Below are 12,694 nucleotides of genomic sequence, written 5' to 3' on the forward strand. Positions count from 1 at the left end.
CTTTGTTTTGGCGGCCCCAGACACCACCCCAGCCTCCTCCCTTCCTGTAGGGAGCCTGGCATGACAAGACCAGTAGTGTGAATATCGGGGGTCTGGGCATGAAAGAGCTCAGGTCTAGGCCCTGCGGGCCTCCCATGCACCTGGTTCCTGGGCAGAGAAAGGACAGACGCTTCCAGGACACTGTAGTCTTCTCTGCCCTCCACTTCCCTCCCCGGTGGGAGAGTGGCCAGGGTGGGCGAGGGCCCAGGGCTGGGGCTGCCGCCTCCCTCAGGGCGCCTGCCGGTGGGCTCTCTGTTCCACTGCGTCTCCACGCAGGCCTGGGACGTGCCCCGAGGTGGCAGAGAAGGACTTTTTCCTCCTCTCATACGGGCCTTGGACCAAATGAAGCCAGAGTGGGAATCACTGGTCATTTCTGTTGCTGCCTCAAATGCCTGTGTCACTGACCAGAAGCCAGTCTATTCAAGGCTTGACCAAGGAGCCCTGGGATGCACCCACCCCACCCTAACACCAGGCGAGGCCCCTGAGAAATGAACAGGTGCTGGGCTACTCTCGGAGGGGCTGAGGGCCCAGGGGCCCTACGATGGTGAGGCCCACTGCTGGGGGTGGAAGGGAGTTGGGGGGAGGGCGGGGCAGTGTCACCAGGAGCTGCTGGCTCTGAGCCATGAGGAGGGAGTCAGTGTGGGTCCCCAGGGAAGTGGGTGCCAGGATGGAGTCAAACCTGCAGGAGCTCTGTTGGGGGTCGTGCCTTGGAAGGGTAACCGGAGGGAGCAGGAGCAGGGCTGGACCCTGAGAAGAGGCTGGAGGAGGGCGGGGAGGTCAGAGCAAAGACAGGCAGCCTCGCTGCTGTGGCAGGAAGGGGGCGCTCAGGCGCCCCCCGTGTGGCCGCCACCGGAGTCAGGAGAGAAGAGACTGCCTGGGCGGGCAGCCCAGCCTCCTGCCCCCAGGCTCCCTTGCAGCCAAGGCTTGCACCTCCCTTCCCAGCATCCTGCTTCTGGACCCAGTTTCCAGATGCCTGCATCCTCCCCTCCCCCGCTTCTCCCTACTTCACCTTTTCCAAGCACGTCTCATTTCTAAGGCTTTTTCTCCTCCGGCCTCACTGGTAATTTCTCCTCCTCATTTCCCCTAATTTTGCAATGGGAGCTCAGCGGGGAAGCCAGCAGCTCTGATTCTTTTGGCTTTTCCCTGAGAGGCAAGAGCAGAGGGTAGGAGGTTGTTTTCTCTTGCTTCCTACGTCTTTCTTCCCAGGCCGCCAAGCCCCTCCCTGACCCTCTGAAGGCACCAGGTTCCACCCACAAAACTGCACAAGGGCAGACCCCCAGCTCCTCCTACACTGGCAGCTGAGGGTAACAACTCCTTCCACTCTGCCCTGAGGGTCGTTTCACTCCATGATGCCTGGGGCTGGGTCTCCAGAGTGAGCTCCCACCTTCTGTTCCTCCCCCGCTCCCTACCTGCCCCCACTTCCTTCCTTGGTCCTCCGGCCCCCTCATGCTCTCTTCCAGACTGTTATCCTGCCCACCTTACCTACCCTCTCTCACAACTTCTCCGGATGGACAGACATGCACTCAGCTTCTTCCCAACCTTCCTTCCTAACCCTAGCAATTCTGTGGCTCTCCTGGTCTCCCTGAATGTACACGAATGCACACAGCAACCCCTAATGTACCGACGACACTCCACACCCCAAGGCCAAGGTCCTGGCCTTGGCTTTCAGCCTCATCCACCCCCTTGGCCACTGGGCACTGCTGTCCACCCCTCTCCCCAGGGCCCCCGACCCCCTACCCTCATGTGTGGCCATGCACACCCCCTCTCCTGCTTCCCCGGCCCCAACTGTGTGGACTCCTTCAGAGGCTGGGGACAACTCCAGAGTGAGGCAGGCTCATTGTCATTCCCCTGCAGCTGGGCCCCCTCCTCAGCTCTTGATGGATTCCTCCACAACATTTGCTGAGCTGAAGATGCTCGCCGGCTCTGGCAGCTGCTAGACACACCAAGGTGGAAATGGCCCTGCCTGTCAGGAGCTTAGAAGCTTGGCAGAGTTCCATGGGGCAACCATCGCCGGCAGCCTCACCTTCCCCAGCAAACCAGGGTCCCCGTCGCTGGCTGCCTGGAGCCACTGGTACCAGGGGACTGAAATCCTAAAAGGAAAGGAAAGTGAAGTCGTTCAGTCGTGTCCAACTCTTTGCGGTCCCATGGGCTGTAGCCCGCTAGGCTCCTCCGTCCATGGGATTTTCCAGGCAAGAATACTGGGGTGGGTTGCCATTTCCATCTCCAAGGGATCTTTCTGAAATAATTATTATGTCTTCCTTCGAGCTTGATGCTGGATCTTGCTCATCTCTTCTGTTATCACGCTGGTCCACCTCGCCCTGCCCTGTCCGCCCTCTCTGCTCCCTCCAGCCCGCAGTGGGCACAAATACAGGCCAATGTGTGCATATAGAATGCATAGCATTAGTAATAAGCACTAGTCATATTAACCCCTGGGCTTCCCCGATGGCTCAGCTGGTAAAGAAGCTGCCTGCTAGTGCAGGAGACGCAAGGGACAGGAGTTCAGTCCCTGGGTCAGAAAGATCCCCTGGAGAAGGAAATGGCAACCCACTCCAGTACTCTTGTCTGGAAAATTCTATAGACAGAAGAGGCTGGCGGGTTACAGTCCATGGCGTCGCAAACAGTCAGACACGACTGAGTGTGCACACACAGATATTAATCCCCAAGTATGTCTGTTGGAGTGATGAGCTGCACGATCACGCGACTGTACGCACATAGCAGGGTGATGGGGGCCGAGAGCCCTGGGATTCAGCCTGGAGCCAGCCCAGCCGTGTGCCAACCCCTCTCTGGTCTGCCTGAGATAATGAAGAGGGGGAGCCTGGGGCCTTTGATGGCTCCTTCCAGTGAATTCTCTGCCTTTTCCTGATTTTCCATAGCAATGGCTCCCGCCTCCATCTGACCGGGGATCTAGTAACAGGAAGAAAGAGGGAGGGAGGGCTGGTCCCTGGAGAGGAACGGGACCCCTCCCCACTCCTAAGAAGCTGCAGTGGCAATATCAGTCTTCAAGGAGACGGGGTGCCGGGAGGGGCACGGGTCCCAGGAAGGTGGTGGGAGCCTGTGGACTCTTGGGGTCTTTGACTCCTTCTGGGAAAGAGGACCCCTCCCCATCCACACCCCTCCCTCCCACGGGTGCCCTTTAGTCCTCGGCTGGGAGCATGGTGGTTTCCTGGCTTCCTGGAGGCTTTCTCCTGTCTTGTAGCACAGCCTTGCCTTCGAGGGTGAATTCTCTCCCTGTCTCTTAAGCACGCAGACAAGATTTATGCTGAATCGAGGAGGGGCCACCGCAGAGGCTTGGGGGTCTCCAAGCAATAACTCCTAATTCGGAGCGTCATCCACGAGAGCAGAGACAAGGGCACCTCCCGTTAGGACTTGCCAGCGAGCAGAGGAACCAGCCTGCAGGCTCCTTCCTCGTCCACTTGGCATGCTCCTAATTAGGACTTGGGCTGCTACAAACAGAAATGGACTCAACCCGTTAAAGCTATTTCTCTCCCCTTGGTGGGAGGGAGCAGGGATTTCGCAAAGATAGAGATTTTAAATTAAGCTTTAAAACCGTGCCTGAGCAAGATTTAATACTGACAATTAGCCTGGACAAACAGCTAATCGCACTGGTGGGGTAATTTATATAAGCTCCACGCAAGCATGAGGCAGGCAGCACGTTACACTGCAAATTAAGGCAATAAAAGAGGCTGACGCCTGGTGGGGCAGGGCCACCTTGGGCTTCCTGCGCCCGTGGGCCTCGCTGGAAGGAGCTGGGCTGGCAGATATAGCGGCTCTGGTCTTGGAAATCTCGCTGCTTCCCTCTGGGGGCATGACACAGTAAATAGAATTCAGCATTTCTGGAGGGTTTAAGGGCTCCTCTGCCTTTGGGGAGCTGTGTGTGCTAGGCTATTGCTCATTTACTCTGTGCCTCAGTGTCCTCATCTGTAAAATGGGGAGACACTTGCCCAGCAGGGTTCCTCTGGGAGAAGCCGGGTAGAAGCATCTCTCTCGGTTCCCCACCCAGGGTTGGTCCCAAGGGATGCTCATTTCTTGTCACTCTGCCCCTTCTAAACTAAGAGTGCCCCTTCTGGCCCTCAGCAACACCCCCCGCCCCATGCCTGGCTCTCAGTGCCCACAAATGAGGTTAACTGGCCGACTTTCCATTTTTATAACCGACCACAGTTCTCCCAGACTGCAGCAGACTTCCCTACCCAGAATAGACATGTTCGTCTATGGCAACGGAGCACTGATTTAAAAACTACCACATCAGCAAGACTTTTTAAAGAAAAGATCTCTGGTTTCCCCTCAGGGGCTGGAGTCTGAGCTACAACGGTTTTTGCCTCCTGCCTCTGGAGACTGAACTGCCACAGCCACTCTGCTCCTCCTAAGAACTTCATATGCGCTTCTGTCCACGTCACACAGTTCCGTGGGGATCTCTTTCCATAAGCGTGTGGCCACTTTCCTCATGAGTCCAGCCCAGTGGAATCTTATTCAGCCATAAGAAAGAAGTGAAATACTGACCCAGGCTACCACATGTGTGTGCTAAGTCGCATCAGTCGTGTCCGCTTCTTTGCGACCCCATGGACTGTCGCCCACCGATCTCCTCTGTGCATGGGATTCTCCAGGCGGGAACACTGCAGTGAGCTGCCGCTTCCTCCTCCAGGGAAACTTTCTGACCCAGGAATCGAAGCTGCATCTCTTATGTCTCCTGCATTGTCAGGCTACAACACGGATGAGGCTTAAAGACATTATGCTGAGTGAAAAAAAGCACCAACGTCATATGACTCCGTTTATATAAAAAGTCCCAAAAAAGGAAAATCCACAGAAACAGAAAACATAACAGATCTGTGGTTTCTGGGGACTAGGGAGAGGGGGAGTGGGGAGTGACTGCTAACAGGGTTTCTTTCTGGGGACTAGGGAGTGGGGAAGAGGGGGGTGACTGCTAATGGGGTTTCTTTTGGGGTGCTGACAGTATTCTGAAACTAGACAGAAGTGACAGTTACACATCATTGTGACTGTACTAAATACCACTGACTATTCACTTTAAAACGGTTAATTTTATGTCATGGGAATTTTATCGCCATTGAAAAAAATGACTCTGAATTGTCAGAACTCTGTAAGAGAAGTAAAGCAGGGTCTGATAGGGTTAGGAGCCCCTCCAGCCCACACCAGGGGTCCTCTGATCCGCCCGAATTTGGGTCAGTGGGTGGCGGGGTCCCCTCCTGCCTCTAAACCAGGAGGAGCTCCAGGAGTCTGCAGGCCTGGCCTGGATGCGCTAAGGACAGATAAACCGACCACAGGACAGACTTCCCACCCCGCTGGGCCAGCTCTAACAGTTAGAGAAGCCACCTCTGGGGGTTCCTGAGACCCTTGACCCTGAAGATCCATTATCAAAGGGTCACCTAAGAGGTGGCCAAGGGCAGGAAATGCCTGGGAGGGCCTATGGGAGGGAGAAGGAAATGGACGTGGGCTCAGCCCTCGCAAGTGACGCTGTGCGCCCACCGGGAACAGGCCTGTGCACTTGACCTCCAGCTGGGCCCACCCTGGACGCTGCGCACGTGACCTCCCATTTTGCTCCCACCTGTGTTCTGCCCACGTGACCTCCCTCCATGCTCCCCCACGGGAACCAGGGGCTGCAGGCAGTTTTAAAGCAGGCAGTAGAAACTATTGGTGTGTCTCCCACATAGAAAGGGTCATATTTCATGAAAGATATTTTTGGTTCATAGACATTTTTATGGAGACTGGATTGCTTTACAAAATCTACTTCCTACTATGAGTCAAAGTTTAAGAAATTTGAAAAACCCTTTTCTAAGTGAACCCCTCCCCTGACTGTGGCCTCTTTCATCCCCTCCCTGCCTTCTAAATGTCTCAGCCTGAGAACTCGGGGTTTTCTCTTTTTTCCTTTTTATTTCAATTCCAGAAGGCCTGAGATAGCAGTAAGGATATAGGGAAATGTAAAGGATGGTTTGGAGTGAAGCCCGTGAGGGCAGGCAGGCTCCTTCTGCACCCGAGTCTTTCTTTCCTATGCCCTGGAAGGGCTCTCAGGTCTGAAGGGCTCTTAGATCTGGTTGTGGGTCAACAAGAGGACACAGAATAAGATCAGGACGGGAAGGCTCCAGGGAATGCTGGGCAGCTCTGTGCCTCCTGGGTAGAGTCAAAACCACCTGTCCAGGGGGCATCCCTGGAGGCTCAATGGTTAAGACTTCACCTTCCCGTGCCTGGGCTGCGGGTTCAATCCAACATGCCTCTCAGGCAAAAAAAGAAAAAAAAAACACCAAAAACATAAAATGGTAGCAATATTATAACATATTCAATGAAGACTTTAAAAATGGTCCCCATAGGGGGGAAAACATATCTTTAAAAAACCAAAATGCCTGTCCTTCAAGGCGGTTCTGGGCCACTATCCTTCCTGCATTCCCAGCTGGAAGACCGGCTCCCTTCTGACCAATCCCTCCACCCCCCGACATGCTGTATACCTCGAGGTGTCATGGTCCCCTGGGGCACGTCCCCCACTAGGAAGGGTCTAGTCTTGCCCACCTGTGAGTCATCCTTGTCTCCAGCACTGTCCTCCACACACCAGGCGGCCAGTAGATATCTCCAGATGGGCTGCTAGGTGCCAAGAAGATGGTCCCGTGGTTCCAGGACCAAGTGAGCTCAGGCAGGTGTGTTGGGGGGGCCATGGCCCAGCTACGGATGCTGGCGGTCCCAGTGGGAGATTGATCTTTCCGTTTTTCCCTCCGTCAGCACAGCTCTCCAAGGAAAGGATGGCTGTGGTGTGGAACAGAGGGGACTGCGAGAGTCATCGGCCTGGTGACAGATCTTTGCAGGTTCTTTGTGGACAGTGTGTATCAAGAGTCACACATGTGCCAACAGTGAGGGACCCAGCTTTCAAGACTGCAGGATCCTTACCAGGCTACAGGGCGTGCCTGGTCCCCAACACACACACACACAATACACACAAGCTCGATTGGTTCTTCCCACGGGGCTGCCTAAGGAGCAGGCCCTTGCTGGCTTTGTGGCCAAACGAACCAACGTTATCAAGGCAAACATCCCGACCGTGTGTGATGTCAGGCTCCGCCCTGAGCGGCTTACACGTGTTGCCCCACTTGACCCTTCCAAGTGACTGTCGTCATCTCCGTTTTGCTGATGAGGAAGATGGAGCTAAGAGAAGAAGGCTGTCCGAGGCCGTCCAGGTGGTAAAGGGCAGAGACTCTATTTCGGTTGCTCTAACCCAGAACCTTAGTCCAGAGCCCCACTTCTTGCCCACAACAGGGTGCTGCCTGATGGGAGGACGGATGGGTGAGGGCTTGCACAGTGAGTGGTGGGCCCTCCTCTCCTTCCCGGTCCTTGCTTATGGCCACCTGGGCTCGCATAAGAAGGCACTAGTAAACAGACTCTAGCTGCAAGCAGAGACAAACTTCCATGAAAAGCAGATTGTTGGTCCAAAATAATCGCCTCCTATCAGGTTGTGTTAAAACTGAGGAGTAATAAGGGCTCCGCTACCTCAAGATTTATGGTACCCGACACGCTCGCCTCTCCGCCACAACACATTTGCATAAAATGTTTATATTACTGCAGCTTCATCGGGCCTGAAAATGCAATATGATTCCAATAACATTTCTCTGGAGATAGACAATGGGCTGAAACAAAACCCCGACGTGCTGCCTCAGCTCTGTGTCTTTATTAACAAACATGCCAGGACGCATTGCTAAAATTGCAGGATTGGAACGGCATGAAAACCCCCATCTCACACAGGGCGGCTCGCCAGCTTCCTCCGATCCATCTTACTATTTCCTGAGTGTCAAAGCGTTGCTTTAAATATGCAATCAAGCCCTGGGATGAGACGAGGGCGGTGCTGCAATTCCATGGACTTCTCTGGCATCACTTTGCATTTTCAGGGAAGGCATCGTGGTCTGAGACACTAGGCTTTCTTGATTCACATTCTTTGCTCTTTCCACCAAGGAGAAGGTTCAGTGTTGGAAAATGCTCTCTAGGGGGCTGAGACTCACAGGACCCTGGGCTGGAGGCAGGGGGCCTGGCCAGCAGGGCCTTCTACATCGTTTCTTGCCGCAGAGTGGGGCACGTAGCTGGAGGCTTGGGTAGGATGCAGCGGGAGATGGCACTGCCATCTGGTGATGTGAACACTTACATTACCCGTGGATGGCCCTTTAACATCTGGCGGCAGGACAATTAAGGCCAAGGCCAAACATGTGAGGAGATGCCCAGCCTCACTCGTAGGCTGAAACAATAAAATAAGACTTTTTCACCCATTCAATTCTCTAAACAGCACAAACTTCGATGGCACCCAGCTTTGGTGAGGAAGTAGGGGGCAGTAGTGTTCCCTCACACGCTGCTGGGTACAGTGGAAATGTGAACAGTGACTTTAGAACTTGCTGCTCGGAGTAGGGTTCAAAGGCCAGCATCACCTGGAGTTTGTCAAAATGCAGATTCCCAGGCCCCTCCCCCCCCGAGCTGCTGAACTGAGAACTGGAACCTGGGGGCAGGGCCCAGGAATCTGTGTTTTAAGTTCTTCAAGCAGATGCTCACGTAGTCTAAAGAGAAGCGCTGGCTTACAGGACAGCTTGTCTCAGAAATTCCACTACTTTTTTCCTGCTACATCTTCTTAAAGGTTACTGTTGGAGAATAGAAAGACAGGTGATTTTTGTGATGAGCTGCTCTCTGGTTGTGCTGTTGAGTCCTCGCATTAGTTCTTCTTTGTGAGGATATTCTAAGTAGAGGATGCTCTGTCTCATGCTTTCTAGTTTGTGGACCTCTTCTTTCTATTTCTTACCTCCCTTTCCATCTGCTACTGCCTCCAGGGTAATAACAAATTCTGTTCTGCTTTTAGGAATTATTCTAGAGATAAATATATTTGGACAAGGCCAGTGAAAATGCCTGTGCAGGCATGCTCCTTACAGCAGCATCCACAACAGCAAAGGCCTGTAAAATGCCAAAATACCCGTCAATATGAAGCTGGGTAAATCAGCCAGGGCCCAGTCAGGTGATGGAATACTATGCAGCCAAGAAAAATGTCGGGGTCGATGCAAATGTGCTGCTTTTATGAGCTATCAGACATACATTATTTGAAAAGGAAGAATGCAGAACAGTGCATATAGCAAAGATACACAAACATATACAATTACTTGTACACGGAGCTTCTGGAGGGGTACACAAGCAGTTCTCGATAGTTCCTCCTGGGGCCCTTGAGGTGAGAGGGAGAGGGACTCTTAGGCAAATACTTCTTATCATTATTTTAAGTTTTAGGTTCTACAAGTGCTGCTGTTTCAGTAATAAAATTAGTATTTCCAGGGCTTCCCTGGTGGCTCAGTGGTAAAGAATTTGCCTGCCAATGCAGGAGACACGGGTTCGAGCTCTGATCTGGGAAGATCCCACATACGCAGAGCATCTAAGCCCCTGGGCCACAACTAGTGAGCCCATGCTCTGGAGCCTCCCATCTGCAGCTACTGAGGCCGTGTGTCACAACTCCTGAAGACCTCGAGCCCATGCTCTGCAACAAGAGAAGCCGCTGCACTGAGAGCTCGTGCACCACAGCCAGAGAATATTCTCTGCTTGCCCAGACTAGAGAGAAGCCTGAGCAGCCACGAAGGCCCGCCAGAGTCGAAAAGAAATAAATTACATTCAAAAAGTACATTGGTATTGCTAAGGAACTTTTAAACAGATGAGTTCAGGCAGGCCCAGATGCGTGTGCCGCCCTGTTCGGATCAGGGCCTCCCAGGTCCACACCAGAGCCCAGTACACTGATGTTCAAGGGGCAGAGGCTGGAGCCGAGCCCAGAGCCTCATCTGGCTGATGTCCTGTTGGCCCTGAATCCTGCTTCCAGGTGGGCCGCACGTCAACTCAGCGAGAAGTAAACACTGGGATTCATTTAGCAAGATTCTTGCTCACAGTTAGCTTGAGTAATTTCACCACAAACACAATTGCTGCTCTCTAGGACACCCTGGGCACTTTGCCCATCACACTTCAGGGAGGTGCCAGGCCAGTTTACCTTGAGCTGTCGAGAGGGAGGCCACCAGGTGCGAATGGCCCCACTGCGCTCCAGCTTAGGACTCTCGGACTCGGGACAGGTGTCCTGACCTCTTCGAGGCGGTTTCTCCACCTGTAAAATGGGCAGAGCAATGGCAACATTGAGGGGAGGGTGCTAGGGGTAAAGAAGAGAGTGTGAAGTGAGACTCAACAGTGTATTCTTGAAGGGGATTCATGCCCTTCAGACCCCACCTCTGGTCTTCACTAAGCTTTCTGCGTGTTCCTCTGGGGCAAGCTGCAGGCAGGCGCAATTTCGTCTCCAGTGTGTATCCAGGGAGGACTTCCAGCTCCCTTTTGCACATGAGAAATTGAAGAACTTGGCACAGTTGACCTGGGGGGGATGGACCAAAGCGTGACGGTTCTCACACTGCGTCCTGGACTCGGCACAACTTCTGGACTTTGATATTTCTCCTGCCACCTGAATCCAACCACCTCCCCAGTTGAAAACACCATCATGAAAAAGCCAGATACAAAAACTGAATGTGGTCTCCAGGCTGTGTAGTCCCACTTTTATAAGGAAGGGGAAAAAAACGGGAAAGGTGTAAACCAATATGCTAAATGGTGGCTTAGAACTTTTATTTTCTCACTTATCTTGATTTTCTAGAATTTATACAATAATATGCATCTCCTCTGTAAGGTGGGAAAAAACTGCATGTATATTCATGGCACCGATTTTTTAAAAATACATGGTATATATGGATACACAGGAAATGGAAAAGATAAACATAGCTACAAAATGATTGCTATGTAATGTTACACTTTAAAGAGTGGGATACAAATCTGTGCATTTAAACACGAAGACAAAAGACGAAGCGTTGGGGATGGAGTGATTTCTGAATGGTGGTTTCGGAGAACATTATGTTCTTCCAGTGCTTTCTGAAATATTAACAAAGATACATGTTACTTTAAAAGTGATCAAATGTCACCTTTTCAGAAAGGACTTGTCTCAATAGTGTACAGGAAACATTCCCTTGCCTGCCGGGAAGAAAGTCACACCCACCCCCTCACAGGTCTTTATTTTTATCTGCTCCCTGTATCACTCGCTACCCGGGAGTGTGCTGCCTCGCTACCCGCAGGCAGGCAGGTCTGTGTCTGTCTCCCTCTCTGGAGTGTCAGCTCTCTGAGGACAGGGACCTTTGCCTAGAACAGTGTCCTGCGCACGATAGGTGTTTAAGTTCCTGGATGAATGAATAGATGGAGGGAAAGGTGGAAGAATGGAGGAAGGAAGTGCTGACATTGTGGAAACTAGGTGGGCAGGACCGGAAATGTGAGTTTCATCATCCGGATATGTGTTGAGTCCCAACTGCATGCCAGTCCCTCAGCTAGGGGCAGACTATAGAAGATGTGTTTACTGTCCCCAAGGAGCTTACTGTCCCCAAGGAACGTGGCCCTCAAGGAATACAGAAGGTGGGACATGTGGAGAGGCAAGGGAACTCACATTTATTAAGTCAAGCTTTACAAACATTATCTCATTTAATCTTCTTGACAACCCTGTAAGACAGTGTAAGGCCCATTTCTCTGCTCAGCAGGTGGTTATTTCTAAGACAGAAGAGTTGATGTGCATGGAGGGCTTCCTGTGCTTTCAGAGCTTGGCAGGTATGATTTAATGTGACCTCCCAGCACCTCATGCAGGAGACATCCTGCCTGCTGAGTGGGAGACCAACCTGATGCAGGGGGAAGGGAGGCGTGGGGCTGGGTGATGAAGTAGTTTGGCCGCGGTCCACAACTTGCAAGGATGGAGAAGGAGCCCTGTGCAGCAGCATCTGTAAATGTCACGTGTCATTCCACAGGGTTGCTGTGAGGCTGGAATGAGAAGATGGGTCTGAAATGCATGTCGGCACTCACAACAATGGGCTGAGTGGAGATCTGTGGTTTGTGAATGAGAGGACTGAGGCTCAGAGCTCTTCCATGGCTCACCCCAGGTCAGGAAATGTAAGTGGGGGATCTAAGGGCCAAACCCAGGTCTTGCTGGCACCGAGACCCCTGTATTTCCACATTATCAGAGCCAATAGGCAAATGATTTGAATGTGGTGGGCTAAGGACTGAGACGCTTACTCCTTGGAAGGAAAGTTATGACCAACCTAGATAGCATATTCAAAAGCAGAGACATTACTTTGCCAACAAAGGTCCGTCTAGTCAAGGCTATGGTTTTTCCAGTGGTCATATATGGATGTGAGAGTTGGACTGTGAAGAAAGCTGAGTACTGAAGAATTGATGCTTTTGAACTGTGGTGTTGCAGAAGACCCCTGAGAGTCCCTTGGACTACAAGGAGGTCCAACTAGTCCATTCTAAAGGAGATCAGTCCTGGGTGTTCTTTGGAAGGACTGATGCTAAAGCTGAAACTTCAATACTTTGGATACCTCATGAGAAGAGTTGACTCATTGGAAAAGACTCTGATGCTGGGAGGGATTGGGGGCAGGAGGAGAAGGGGACGACAGAGGATGAGATGACTGGACGGCATCACCGACTTGATGGACGTGAGTTTGAGTGAACTCTGGGAGTTGGTGATGGACAGGGAGGCCTGGCGTGCTGTGATTCATGGGGTCGCAGAGTCGGACACGACTGAGCGACTGAACTGAACTGAACTGAAGGACTTAGACACAATCTGCCATGCAAACATTTAAGGGCAAAGTGA

The sequence above is a fragment of the Ovis aries genome, chromosome 11, assembly GCF_016772045.2.
Source record: "Ovis aries strain OAR_USU_Benz2616 breed Rambouillet chromosome 11, ARS-UI_Ramb_v3.0, whole genome shotgun sequence".
NCBI classification, from domain to species: Eukaryota; Metazoa; Chordata; class Mammalia; order Artiodactyla; family Bovidae; genus Ovis; species Ovis aries.